At 39.0% G+C, this 12433-nt stretch overlaps 1 pseudogene; it reads right to left on the bottom strand.

The window, feature by feature from the left end:
- Positions 1–1302: 1302 nt before the first annotated feature.
- LOC106634918 (tubulin beta chain-like) lies at positions 1303–3658 on the bottom strand (annotated as a pseudogene).
- Between the last annotated feature and the right edge of the window lie 8775 nt (positions 3659–12433).

Here is a 12433-nt window from a genome sequence, read left to right as displayed (position 1 = left end):
TAAATAGAATTATAGTCTAGACTGATATCTCACAAACAGAACAATTCATTTACTAAAGAGGTTTCTGAGAATAAAGAACTTTTTGTTACATCATAGGCTTGACTATTATTTGTCTCACTAACTTCATCTTTGTTTCTGTTACCTATAGGTTTAATGATGATTTGGGAGTTTTTTGTTGGGGAAATGAGTCTCATGGGACTCTTTGAAGTAGGGTAAGAAAATTGCTTTTCTGTTTCCTAAGCCTGGTCAGAAGGAAAGAATGAGAATGAATTAATAAGTTGGAAATATTCTATTTTTTACTATTCCAATTAAACATTTATAAAATATTTGGAATAATAAAAGACTTTATTCCATCTACATATGAACAATTTGGACCGATGATGATAATGTAATGATTTGCTTGATTTATTTCCTGTGTATCAGTTTTTTAACAAAAAGACAATGAAAATGCTTTTGTCGTGGTACTTGGTGCAAACAACTTATGCAAAAGTTATCAGGTGACAGTCTCATGAATACGAACATTATGAATATAGAACGTGTCATAAGCAAGGGTCAGCTTTGGGAAAGGAACCATAATATAATTTACATTGTGTTGAATGAAAGAGTTCTTTGAATTTTATTCCGTAGTCCATGATGTTCTAGGAAGCCTTTCTTTTCTTTTTTATTTTCTTTTCATTTCTTTCTTTCTTCTTTTTTTTTACATCATTGAAATAGGGATGTTAAGAATGTGCTTTTCAACTTAATTCCAGCACAATGTTCTATTAATTTAAATGGTACCAGTGGAGTGTACATTTTGTTGTCATGTGGATCCTGGGAAGTCTATGGAAGATGTAATTCAGGAATCCAAACTTCTAAGAAGCTTCTCAATGGCATTTCCATGAGGCATATGACTTTTACTTTATTCAAACACTGATAGAAAAGTTAATAATCCAGCAGCATATCAAAAAACCTAATTAACCACAATCAAGTAGGCATTATCCCTGGGATGCAAGATTGGTTCAACATATGCAAATCAATAAATGTGATTTATAATGTAAACAACTAAAAACAAAAACCACATGATCATCTCAATAGATGCAGAAAAGGCTTTTGATAAAATTTAACATCCCTTCATGTTAAAAACCTTCAACAAACCAGGCATTTAAGGAACATACTTCAAAATAATAAGAGCCATCTATAACAAACCCACAGCCAACATCATACTGAACAGGCAAAAGCTGGAAGCATTCCTTTTGAAACTGGAATAAGACAAGGATGCCTACTCTCACCACTCCTATTCAATGTAGTATTGGAGGGCCTAGGCAGAGCAATTTGGCAAGAGAAAGAAATAAAAAGCATCCAAATAGAAAGAGAGGAAGTCAAACTATCTCTGCAGACAGCATGATTTTATACTTAGAAAACCCCTAATGAGTCTCTGCACATAAGCTCTTACATCTAATAAACCACTTCAGCAAAGTTTCAGGGCACAAAAAACCTGTGTACAGAAAACAGTAGCATTTCCATACACCAACAACATTCAAGATGAGTGCCAAATCAAGAATGCAATCCTATTTACAATAGCCACACACACACAAAATAATTTATGTAGGAATACAGCTAACTAGGGAGGTGAAAGATCTCTACGTTGATTTTTTTTTTTTTAATATCATGCACCTACTATATCCAGGTCCTGCACTAGTACGTTTGAAGTGATAAGAACTTCCACCCTCAAGGATTTAGGATTTTCAGTGTTTAGGATATTGACATGTTGTCCAAATTTACCCATTCTACAAACTAAATGCAATAAAATTGATTGAGATGCATCCCAGAGGCTCAGGAGAGAAAGCCCCCTGAGAATGCCGAGGATGCTTTGAAATTTGCAAAGCCTCACAGAGACAAATGATTAACTTTTTTTTTTTTTTTTTTTTTTTTTTTTTGAGATGGAGATCTGCTCTTGTTGCCCAGGCTGGAGTGTAGTGGCATGATTTCGGCTCACTGCAACCTCCGCCTCCTGGGTTCAAGAGATTCTCCTGCCTCAGCCTCCCAAGTAGCTGGGATTACAGGCATGCACCACCATGCCTGGCTATTTTTTTTGTATTTTTAGTAGAGATGGGGTTTCACCACGTTGGCCAAGCTGGTCTCAAACTCCTGACCTCAGGTGATCCGCCTGCCTTGGACTCCCAAAGTGCTGGGATCACAGGTGTGAGCCACTGCGCCTGGCCAATAGAGATGAATTTGAGATGGTTCTTGGGGGATGCACTTTCTTTTCACTATGAAAATGCTTTTAATGATGGTGTCTGTACAGTGTGTGCTATGAAGTCGGGAAGAGCTCCAAGTGTACACACAGTGAGACCTGGTTATCAGAGAAAAGATTGTGAGTAAATAGAATTCCCACTGCTTCCCCACTTTACCCAGTGTCCATGTCTGGAGGCTCTAGGCCACCTTCTTCTTGGCCTCCTTCTCAACCTTTCTCTCCTCCTTGGCTGAGGTGTCCTGGTATTACTGGTACCGGGACACCAGGTTGTTCATGTTGCTGTCAGCCTTGGTGAACTCCATCTAGTCCATGCTCTTGCCCATGTGCCAGTGCAGAAAGGCTTTGCACCGAAACATGACCACTCAGAGATGTGCTTGAACAGCTCCTGGATGGCCACACTGTTGCTGATGAAGGTGGCAGACATTTATAGCCCCAAGAGTGGGATGTCACAGACAGCTGTTTTCACATAGTTGGGGATTCACTCAACAAAGTAGCTGCTGTTCTTGTTTCGGACATTAAGCATTTGCTCATCCAACTCCTTCATGGACATGTAGTCCGTGAACACTGTGGCCACCTTTAGGTAGTGGCCATGGCAGGGGTCTCAGGGAACCATCATGTTCTTGGCATCAACCATCTGCTGGGTGAGCTCAGGCACTATGAGGGCCTGGTAATGCTGGCTGCTGTGGATGGTCAGCAGGGTGAAGACAGGCATAAAGAAGTGCAGGTAGGGAATGGGACCTTGTACATAGCCAGCTTCTGCAGGTCAGCATTGAGCTGGTTGGGGAAGCCTAGTCAGGTAGTGACCCCACTTATGGCGGCAGACACCAAGTGGTTCAAGTCACCATAGGTGGGTGTGGTCAGCTTTAGGGTTCTGAAGCAGACGTTATGGAGAGTTTCATTATCAATGAAATAGGTCATATCTGTGTTTTCTACCAGTTGGTGGACTGAGAAGGTGATGTTTTAGGGCTCCACCCCCATGTCTGACACCTTGCGTAAGGGCACACTGAACTTGTTCCAGATCCTGTCTGGATACTTCTCTGGGATCTTGCTGATGAGAGGGGTACCCCTCTTAGGCCCAGTCCCTGCTCCTAGGGAGTGGGTCAGCTGGAAATCCTGCAGGCAGTCACAGCTCTCAGCCTCCCTCCTCACAATGTCCAGTACCGAATCCACCAGTTCCGCACCTTCTGCGTGGTGCCCATTGGCCCAGTTGTTTCCGGCACCACTCTGATGGAAGATGAAGTTGTCCAGCCGTAAGATCTGCACGAAGGAGCCTGAGCACACCAGAGTCCCCGGTGCTGGGCTCCAGATCCATGAGCTCAGCGTGGGGCACATACTTGCCACCGGTGGTCTCATTGCAGTACACACTGATGCACTCCAGCTGCAGGTTGCTATCCCCATGCTAAGTGCCAGTAGGCTCGATGGCATGCTCATCACTGATCACCCCGTAGAACTAGTTGCCAAACTCACCAGCCTGCAGGTGCACGATCTCCCTCAAGGTGGCAGCAGTGAGGATAGAGGCGGCAGGATAGTCACAGGAGCAGAGGCTCAGGCGTGCAGAGTGCTGGAATCCACTTTATATCGGGAGAGAACGATATACAATTTATAAACTGACCTTTCAAATTCAGATCTGATATCCTATATATGTTGATGTGTTAATATTATTTGCCATCAAAATAACGGCAAAACTGCAATTACTTCTGCACCAACCTAAAATAACTTGGGAAAACCTTTAGATCACTCCTTTTTGTTTATGAATAAATAATATTATTTTGCTACTTTATATGGGGATAAAATATACTTTAGTAATAAGAGACTTTTTTCCCCACAATACATCATCTTCATCTCCCTAAAGCCAAACTGTTTTACCAACTTCATTATGATTTGAATTGAGAGTTTATTTTTCGTGTAAGGTCAGGCAATTCCTGTCTTCACTTGCTGATGGACAGATGCATATAGGAAAAGGCATTATAATTATTAATGAAGTGAAAGTCGTAATTATAGAAAGACAATCCTGAAGTAGTCTTCTGTATGGGAGTCCAACATGTCACATGAATCTTCATTTAGAGTGACAAAATTATAATAGATTTTGGAAATTTTAATTTTCTTGTGCAGGCAATTTCGAATTAGCTGTTCTCTTTGTCTTTATTAGCCATATAGAGTTTCAAATAAAATCATATACTTACTATAACTTTTAAATCACAGGACAGTTTAACTTGACCTGAGAAATGACATGGATCTATACATACCTTCATTGCTTATGTATGAAACAAAACGAAGTTAGTCCTCTGAAAAATGAACTTCCCAGTGGCTTTGGTTCAATTTGCCTTTAATGATGATTCATGTAGTTTCAGAGCTCCAAAGGTCACTAAAGGTTGTGTCTGTGCAAATTTGAGAAGTCTGCCAGCTCAGAAGATAACCTGAGGCAGTTCTGTCATCCTCTTGTGTTATCAAAGGGTCTGCAATTCTGTAAACATGAAGCTTCATATTTCCCACAATAATTTCTTCAAGGAGCAACAAGAAAACAGTAGTTGGAAAGATAAAATCCAAAATAATGTTGACAATTAAAAATATGTATAGATAGATGATTTCAGTAAATTAAAAGGGGAGTAAACTCTTCATTAAACTTTTGGTATTTTTTTCTGATACAGAGTATGAACACTCAACTTGTTTTTACTTTGAAGAAATAGGACCTCTACGTCTGTGTGTGTGTGTACGCGCATGCATGTGTGCACACTTGCTCATGCGTGTGCATCCGTGTGGTGTGGTTTTGTAAAATCACCCAGATAATTCTAAGGCATTTCTGTCTTTCCCCTACCTCCCCATAATCATTGATATAATGTCTCATTTTCCTTTAAAGACAAGTTTGGAATATTGCAGAGGGTGAAAACATAAGCCCACAATATGGGCATGCTAGAATGAAAAAGCCCTTTTAGTTTACTGTATTTGTAAGTAAAAATTTAACCGTGTTATCAGGGTTAAATTATAGGCAGTTTCTAACTAAAAATAACCAAACTCAAATAAAAAATAGTAACATTTATGTGTAATAATTAATATCTACTTCAATTATAAAATTTCTACCTGTAGAACTCTACTATAAAGTAATATACACACTACTTTCCACAGCAATAAATAAAATGGATTGCATATTTCAGTGTCTCATAAGTGCATAATATCAAAAATTTCACTTATAGCCCGCTGTTCTCATTTTTTTCCTGATCTTGTCTTCTGTTGAATTAAAAAATGCATCATTTCTGTAATTTGGGGGCTGTTTTTACCCTTCACAAAATGATTATGTTGGATTTGTTTTGGAGGGTTGTTTGTGCTTTCCTTTTAAATTGGCTCTAGATGATTTTCAGTGAGGCAAGTACCAGGGTATCCTACTCTTACCCTACTCTTCCATTGGTGGGAGTTGATTCTGTTGCTTTAACTGTTATTGTTAATGTATTTTACAAGGCATCTCCTTTTGCCTTAGTTCTTCTGCTACTTGCCCTCTGATTTTTAAATAACTCTGTGATCTCCAGCACACCTGAGGGATAAGACATATTCCCCAAATGATAGTGGTTCATCATGGCCCTGGTTCTGAGTCATGAGATCATGCCACTGTCATAAGCACATCAGATCATACAGGTACATATGTATGGTGTGTGTGTGTTTATGCACGTGTGTAGTGTGTGGTGTGGTTTTATAAAACCATCCAGACAATTCTGAGGCATTTCTGTCTTTCTCCCGCCTCCCCATAATCATTGACATAATGTCTCATTTTTCTTTAAAGGTGAGAATTTCCTTGGCTAATCCATAAGTCTTCTTTTAACATTTGAGGACATGATTCTCCTCTTTTACAATTCTTTATGGTGCTGCTTTTTAGGGACTCTTTTTTCCCCCAGTTTTGGAAATCCTTTCTCTAATCTACAGTACTTCTATACAAGTAAGGGGAATTAGAAGCATGTATCTCAATTAATGTCCTTAGCATTAATATTGACAAACAGACAAAACACAGGAAACCATAAAAGAACTCTGTAATTCCCCCATTGGCACTGAGTTTGCTATTCTAGAGGGTCACAGAAAAGGTTTTCCTCCGTGGAACCAGAGTTCTCATTGGCATGTTGTGGTAACAATACAGAGCTACTAAACAGAAATTTGGTTACAGGAACAGCTTTATTGCCTTTGTCTTACATTTAAAAAGAGACATTTAAATCATTTATTTTCTCCTTTTTGTTTTTTGGGCTTTTTTAACTCTTCAAAATATACTTCAAGAATTCTCATTGGTCTAATTTTCTACTTTACATGTTTGTTTACAATCTCTTGGAAGTCTTTCTGTTGTTGTTTGTTTGTTTGTTTGAGACAGAGTCTCCCTCTGTCGCCCAGGCTAGAGTGCAGTGGTGCAATCTTGGATCACTGCAATCTCTGCCTCCTGGATTCAAGTGATTCTTGAACTCTAGCTGGGACTATAGGCATGCGCCATTACACCCGGTTAATTTTTGTATTTTTAGTAGAGATGGGGTTTCACCACGTTAGCCAGGCTGGTCTTGAACTCTTTGCCTCAAGTGATCTGCCTGCCTCGGCCTCCCAAAGTTCTGGGATTACAGGTGTGAACCACTGCACCCAATCTGGAAATCTTTTCTAATTTTCCCACTAGTGTAAGGCATTGCTTAACAGATTTTTATCTTCTTTACCAAACTGTAAGCATATATAGAAGTGAACTAGATGTTACACATCCTTAACCTCTAACACTTAGCACTGTCTGGCATATGAATAAACAACTGAAGAAACTGTATTCCCATTTTTCTTAGATTATTTGTTCTCTTGACTTGTATCCTAACTTTCGTATTAGTTTTTTTTTTTACATATTTTAATAACTTCTACTCTTGTTCTTGGCAGTATGTTATTATATGTCATATGAGATACAGATACATAGATATATATACACACATATCAATAAATGGATCTATACATATCTATATATGTCACATGCCATATGCTTTGGTTTAGACTGTATTGCAAAGTATCTTTGTCATTGTCACTCATCATGTCTCATATATTTGATGTTCTTAAGATTAGAACCATGGTGGGAAAATAACATAAGGGATATGTAGTCAGCCTTGGTTTACTTATATTTATTTCGTTAGCAGCACATTAAGTAAGAGGATGCTGCTTCCATGTTTCACATCAATATCTTTAGTTATCTTTGCAATGTTTCTGGTAGCCACTAATTTTCTATGGTCTTAAAGAGAAAATGATGGCCTTAGCAAAATATATTTTTTTAAAAGATCTAAACATTATGACTATTTTTTCCATTTTTTTCTTTTAGCGTGTTCTACAATTTCTCTTAAGTTTATCAAACAGGCATTGTGTGCCTAGGTGAACTCCATCTGGTGTCTCATGTCATCTGCTATTATTTCTATATGGTTTAAGCCTCTATATTTCTTAACAACTAATTTTAAGAAATGTTAATGCTATTTCAGCTTCCTTGTATTAGTCATTTCACCTTTCTCTAGAGTCATAAAAAACTCCATCAGGGTTGGCTCAAGAAAAATAAATCACAATCAAAGTCGAAGTTCCCAAGTACAACCAAAATGAATGGAAAACAAAAACGTATGAGACGGTGCAGGCCATCAAATTCAGGTGTGGAGTCAGAGAACCCGTATCTGAATCTTGGCCCTACTACTCAGGATGTGTCAACGTGGGGAAGTTACTTAACTGATGAACCTCCCTTTCCTCATCTTCCTTTAATAATGAACACGACTTTTCCCATTATTTAATAACCTTGTAAAGCTGCTTCCACTGGCTTGGCACTTACAAAATGCTTCAGTACAACTCAACACACAATTGTGTCATCACAGGGCCTGACCCTGGCAAGGTAAGGGGGAAAAGGAATGCCCCTGGCTTCAGAGAGTTCACAGTCTCATCCGGCTCCCACCCCACCTTTGACCCTTGCCTTCAAATCATGGTGCTTCCCAATAGATCACAAAGAATGCTGATGAGTGATGTTCTCCGGGTCTCATGTTTGAGAAAGTCTTGATGTGAGGTTGCAGATGAAGGTCTATGATTTGGAGAACATTCTATTAATAGAACTGTAAGCACAGATGGCCCAGAGTTCTTTTCAGGGACAGCTTTCTGAACCACATCCATGGCAGCTGGTTCACATGAGATGGTCTTTACCAGTGGAATAAGGAATCAGGTGGCCTGGCTCAATTTCAATTGGGAGGCACCCCGTGAAATTAGACACTATTTAGCATATATTTGCTGGTTTGTGATACAGATTGTCTTGTGATTCTACAGCTCTTTCCTTACAAAAAAGCTTCACTTGCTTGCAGCTTAGCTAGATTACTATCCTGCTAGCTCCTACTTTCCTTCTACGTGATTAATGACATTTATGTTTCAGATAAAGGTAAATTAAAACTAAAGATTAAAAGCAGAATTTGATTTAAAAATAGCATGATGTGACATGAGACCATGGAATGAGCAAATACTCTACATGCTGCCAATGTTGTTTGGTTGAAGTTAGTATCATATTCAACACTGCTCTTTGTCAATAGTCACTAGGTAAAAAAAAAAAAAAAAATTCAGACAGGGAGAAGGCTCAGTGATGTCTGTAAATGAGATTCTTCTGTTGAGCTGGAGTAAGAGAATGGGCCTGCTTTGGTCTGAATGTGTCCCCTTGAAATTCTAATGCTCAAATGCTCAAATCCTAACCTCCAACCTGATGGTATTAGGAGATGGGCCTTTGTAAGCTGATTAGGTCCTCCCAATGTGGATTGGGTGTCCGGAGACACCAAATCTACTGGCACTTTGATCTTGGACTTCCCAGCTTCCAGAACTGTTAAAAATACATTTCTATTCTTTATAAGCCACTCAGTTTATGATATCTTGTTGCAGCAACTGGAACACACTAAGACAGGGACAATGGGATTTTTACTATTTTAAGTATTGATATGCTGAAGAACTATTTTAAATACTATAATAAAACAAAACAACAGCAACAAGAAACTTTGCTGGCATTCTGTGCTGGAAATATCTTGTTTGCTGCAAGACTCACAGAACTTGCAAGCTGGCATTTCTTCTTGCCGTGAGATTTTTATGTTAACTGCTTGATCCACGGGCTTCTTTTCTTCCCAGTATCTGCCACAGGATTCCTATTGCAGGCTCCGTTTGTGACCTGTGATTGGTGGGGGCTGTGGTTGTTGTGGGCAGAGAAAAGGAGTCCTTGTTTATTGCTTTTTAAACTTGAATAATTTCCAGAATTACTAGAAGAGCTTATAAAAATTCACATTTCTGTCTTAACCATTCTGATTTTCTAAGTCCAGTGTGAATCTTAGGAGTACATGTTTTTATAAAGCTTCTTAGGTGATTCTATTTAGGTTGGTGCAAAAGTAATTACGGTTTTTACCTTTACTTTCTATAGCAAAACCCACAATTACTTTTGCACCAACCTAATATTAAAGAACCAGAATTAAAACCAGAAAAAGATATGCTTCTGGTCTTGCTTCTCATAACTAGATTCTGGCATTTTTATCTTGCCCCCATTCCTAGGAACCAAATCATGGGTAAGTTCGATTAGTGCCCACATCCTTTTTTTGACACACTGCGTAGAAAACTTTAAAACTGTGCTATTGGCCAGGCACAGTGGCACATGCCTGTAATCCCAGCACTTTGAAAGGCCAAGGTGGGCAGATCTCTTGAGGCCAGGAATTTGAGACCAGCCTGGCCAACATGGCAAAACCCTATCTCTACTAAAAATACAAAAATTAGCCAGGCATGGCAGTGCACACCTGTAATCCCAGCTATTCGGGAGGTTGAGGCAGGAGAATCGGGAGAGTCACTTGAACCCAGGAGGCGGAGGTTGCAGTGAGCTGAGACTGTGCCACTGCACTCCAGCCTGGGTGACAGAGTGAGACTCTGTCTCAAACACACACACACACACACACACACACACACACACCACAAAACTGTGTGATTTACTTTGTTATCTCCAATTGGCTTTCTCCCTATATTCTCACCTGGAAGAAAGTCCTAAACTTGAAATCCCAATACCCAGGGCGATATGGAGGGGACAGGACTCCTTGCTGCAGGTCTCTTTGGATGTGCAATCTTGCCTGCTCCTGGGTTCCCTGGCACTGTCCTTGCTCTGTCTCCACCTGTCTGTCAGAATATCTAATTTTATTATATCGGATGTCCCTAACTTGAGCTTTCTGCACTCCCACTTGTTGCTTGACAAATCCTTGCAAATTTAGACAGGATAGTGATCAACTGCAGCATGAGTTAAATAGATTTTTGCATTCACTCACTCCAGTCAATAAATCAGAAACCCTGGGAATTGGTCATAGGAATCTACATTTTTAAGAAGTAGGCAAGTCTTTCTGATACAATTACTGCTGGGCCACACTCTAAGGAAGAGAACCTAGAACTAGGTTAATTTCCCTAAGTTCAGTTCCTATCTTGTGGGTAGATCTTATTTTAAGCCTTAACTCAGGTAAGCCTCATCCATCCTGTGACAGTTAACATGCCACCCATGTGTCTGTGTGATGAAATACACTAGCATTAAGTTAATCCAAATGTCACCTCTTCCAATTCTGATCTTCCCCACTTGAGATGTATCTTTCCCTCTCCTGGACTTTCATAGCTATTTGTTCATCTCTTTAGGTAGTCATCATATTTCATTGTCTTGCATAGCCATTTATCCAACTTAAGAGGCTGTGAGCTTCTTGAGGCAGGTCTAGGTCTGGGTTTTCTCTGTTTTCAGCCCTTGGCACAGTGACACAGGCCTGGCACATAGTAGGTGACTAAAAATGCTTATTGAGTAAGAGAGATATAGTGCAGATGCTGCATTTGGAACTGGAGGTATAAGAAAGTCATGTGATTTTCAGAGGTTTATTCTTTTCTTAGAAAGTAGTGATTTGAAAGCATATTAAGACTTTTCTTGAAAATGTTAATTACAGAAAATTTTTCTAAAAAGAAGAATAATTGGTTGTAATGGTGAAAAGAGGGAATATTGCAAGGAGGACCATAAAAATGATAATGCTTAGTCTTTCTATCTAGTCACAACTTTGGTAGATTGTTTATAGATGGGACTTGGTGGACTGTTTATAAATAGGAATTATTTGGCCGACATGAGTTAGGCCACAACAAAACTATGTTTTTAAAAACAGTGTGTGCAATACCTTACTCCCCATAGTATTTGCCTGTTTTTAGGTCAAAAGAAACTAAATCAGCTAGCTTTAGAAATTGACCCCTCAGAAACATTTTTTCAGAATATTTGAAACACTTTCTTTCAAGAGAGACCTTGACGTTGGACACTATTTTTCCATTTCAATACACAGAGAACTGAGTTTTTTTCCGAAGTGCTCAATAAAACTCCCTAACAAGCAAAAGACCTATTCACCTGACCATTTCTTCTACAATGCAGCTGATAACCAGGCTTGGACTCTTGGTGTTGTGTATTTCTTTTCCTTTTCATTAAGGAAAGGGACTAAAGGAAATAAGTTTGTGTTAGTTTCTTCATTTATTTCTCTTTCTCCTCTTGGCCATAAGAACAAAAAAGCTTTACAGTGTCACTCACAAAACGAGGTGGTAAAACTGAAGCCGCAGGCATCTGTTTTCAAAAAAATTAGCCAGTATCAGAAAATGTATAATAATTATTAGAAGCCCTAAAGTGTTCACCAATTGAAGAAGTGGGATGTTCGAGTTGATGCAACTCAATAGCAAGTTTCCAGTGGAAAAGTCCATTAAAAAAAGGATTTATGTACAAAGACCTGGATGTAAAGTGCAGTGTTAAGCTTTCAAAATAATAAACTCAGCCAATACTATCATTCCAGTCTTTCTGACAGTATTGCAATTCTCTCTCTTCTGTTAGTCAGGGTCCAATCAAGAAAGAAAAATCATAACCAGTTAGTTTAACAGACTTTAATATGAAGAATTACCAATCACTTTTTAGGGAACTGAATATTTAAATAGGTAAAAGTAGTGATTCAAAGAGTGTTTTAGTGCTGCTATAACAAAATACATGAGACTGGATAGTTTATGAAAAACAGAAATTTATTCCTCACACTTCTGATGGCTAGGAAATCTAAGATCAAGGCATTGTCAGGTTGGGGTTTCTGGTGAGGGCTGCTCTCTGCTTCCAAGATGGAGCCTTGCTATGCATCCTCAGGAGAAGAGGAACATGGTGTCCTCACATGGAGGAAGGCAGAAGGGCAAATGAGC

The sequence above is a fragment of the Pan paniscus genome, chromosome 5 (assembly GCF_029289425.2).
Source record: "Pan paniscus chromosome 5, NHGRI_mPanPan1-v2.0_pri, whole genome shotgun sequence".
In the NCBI taxonomy this organism is placed as follows: Eukaryota; Metazoa; Chordata; class Mammalia; order Primates; family Hominidae; genus Pan; species Pan paniscus.
The sequence above is the reverse complement of the archived record's forward strand: the minus strand, read 5'-3'. Positions and strand labels throughout refer to the sequence as shown.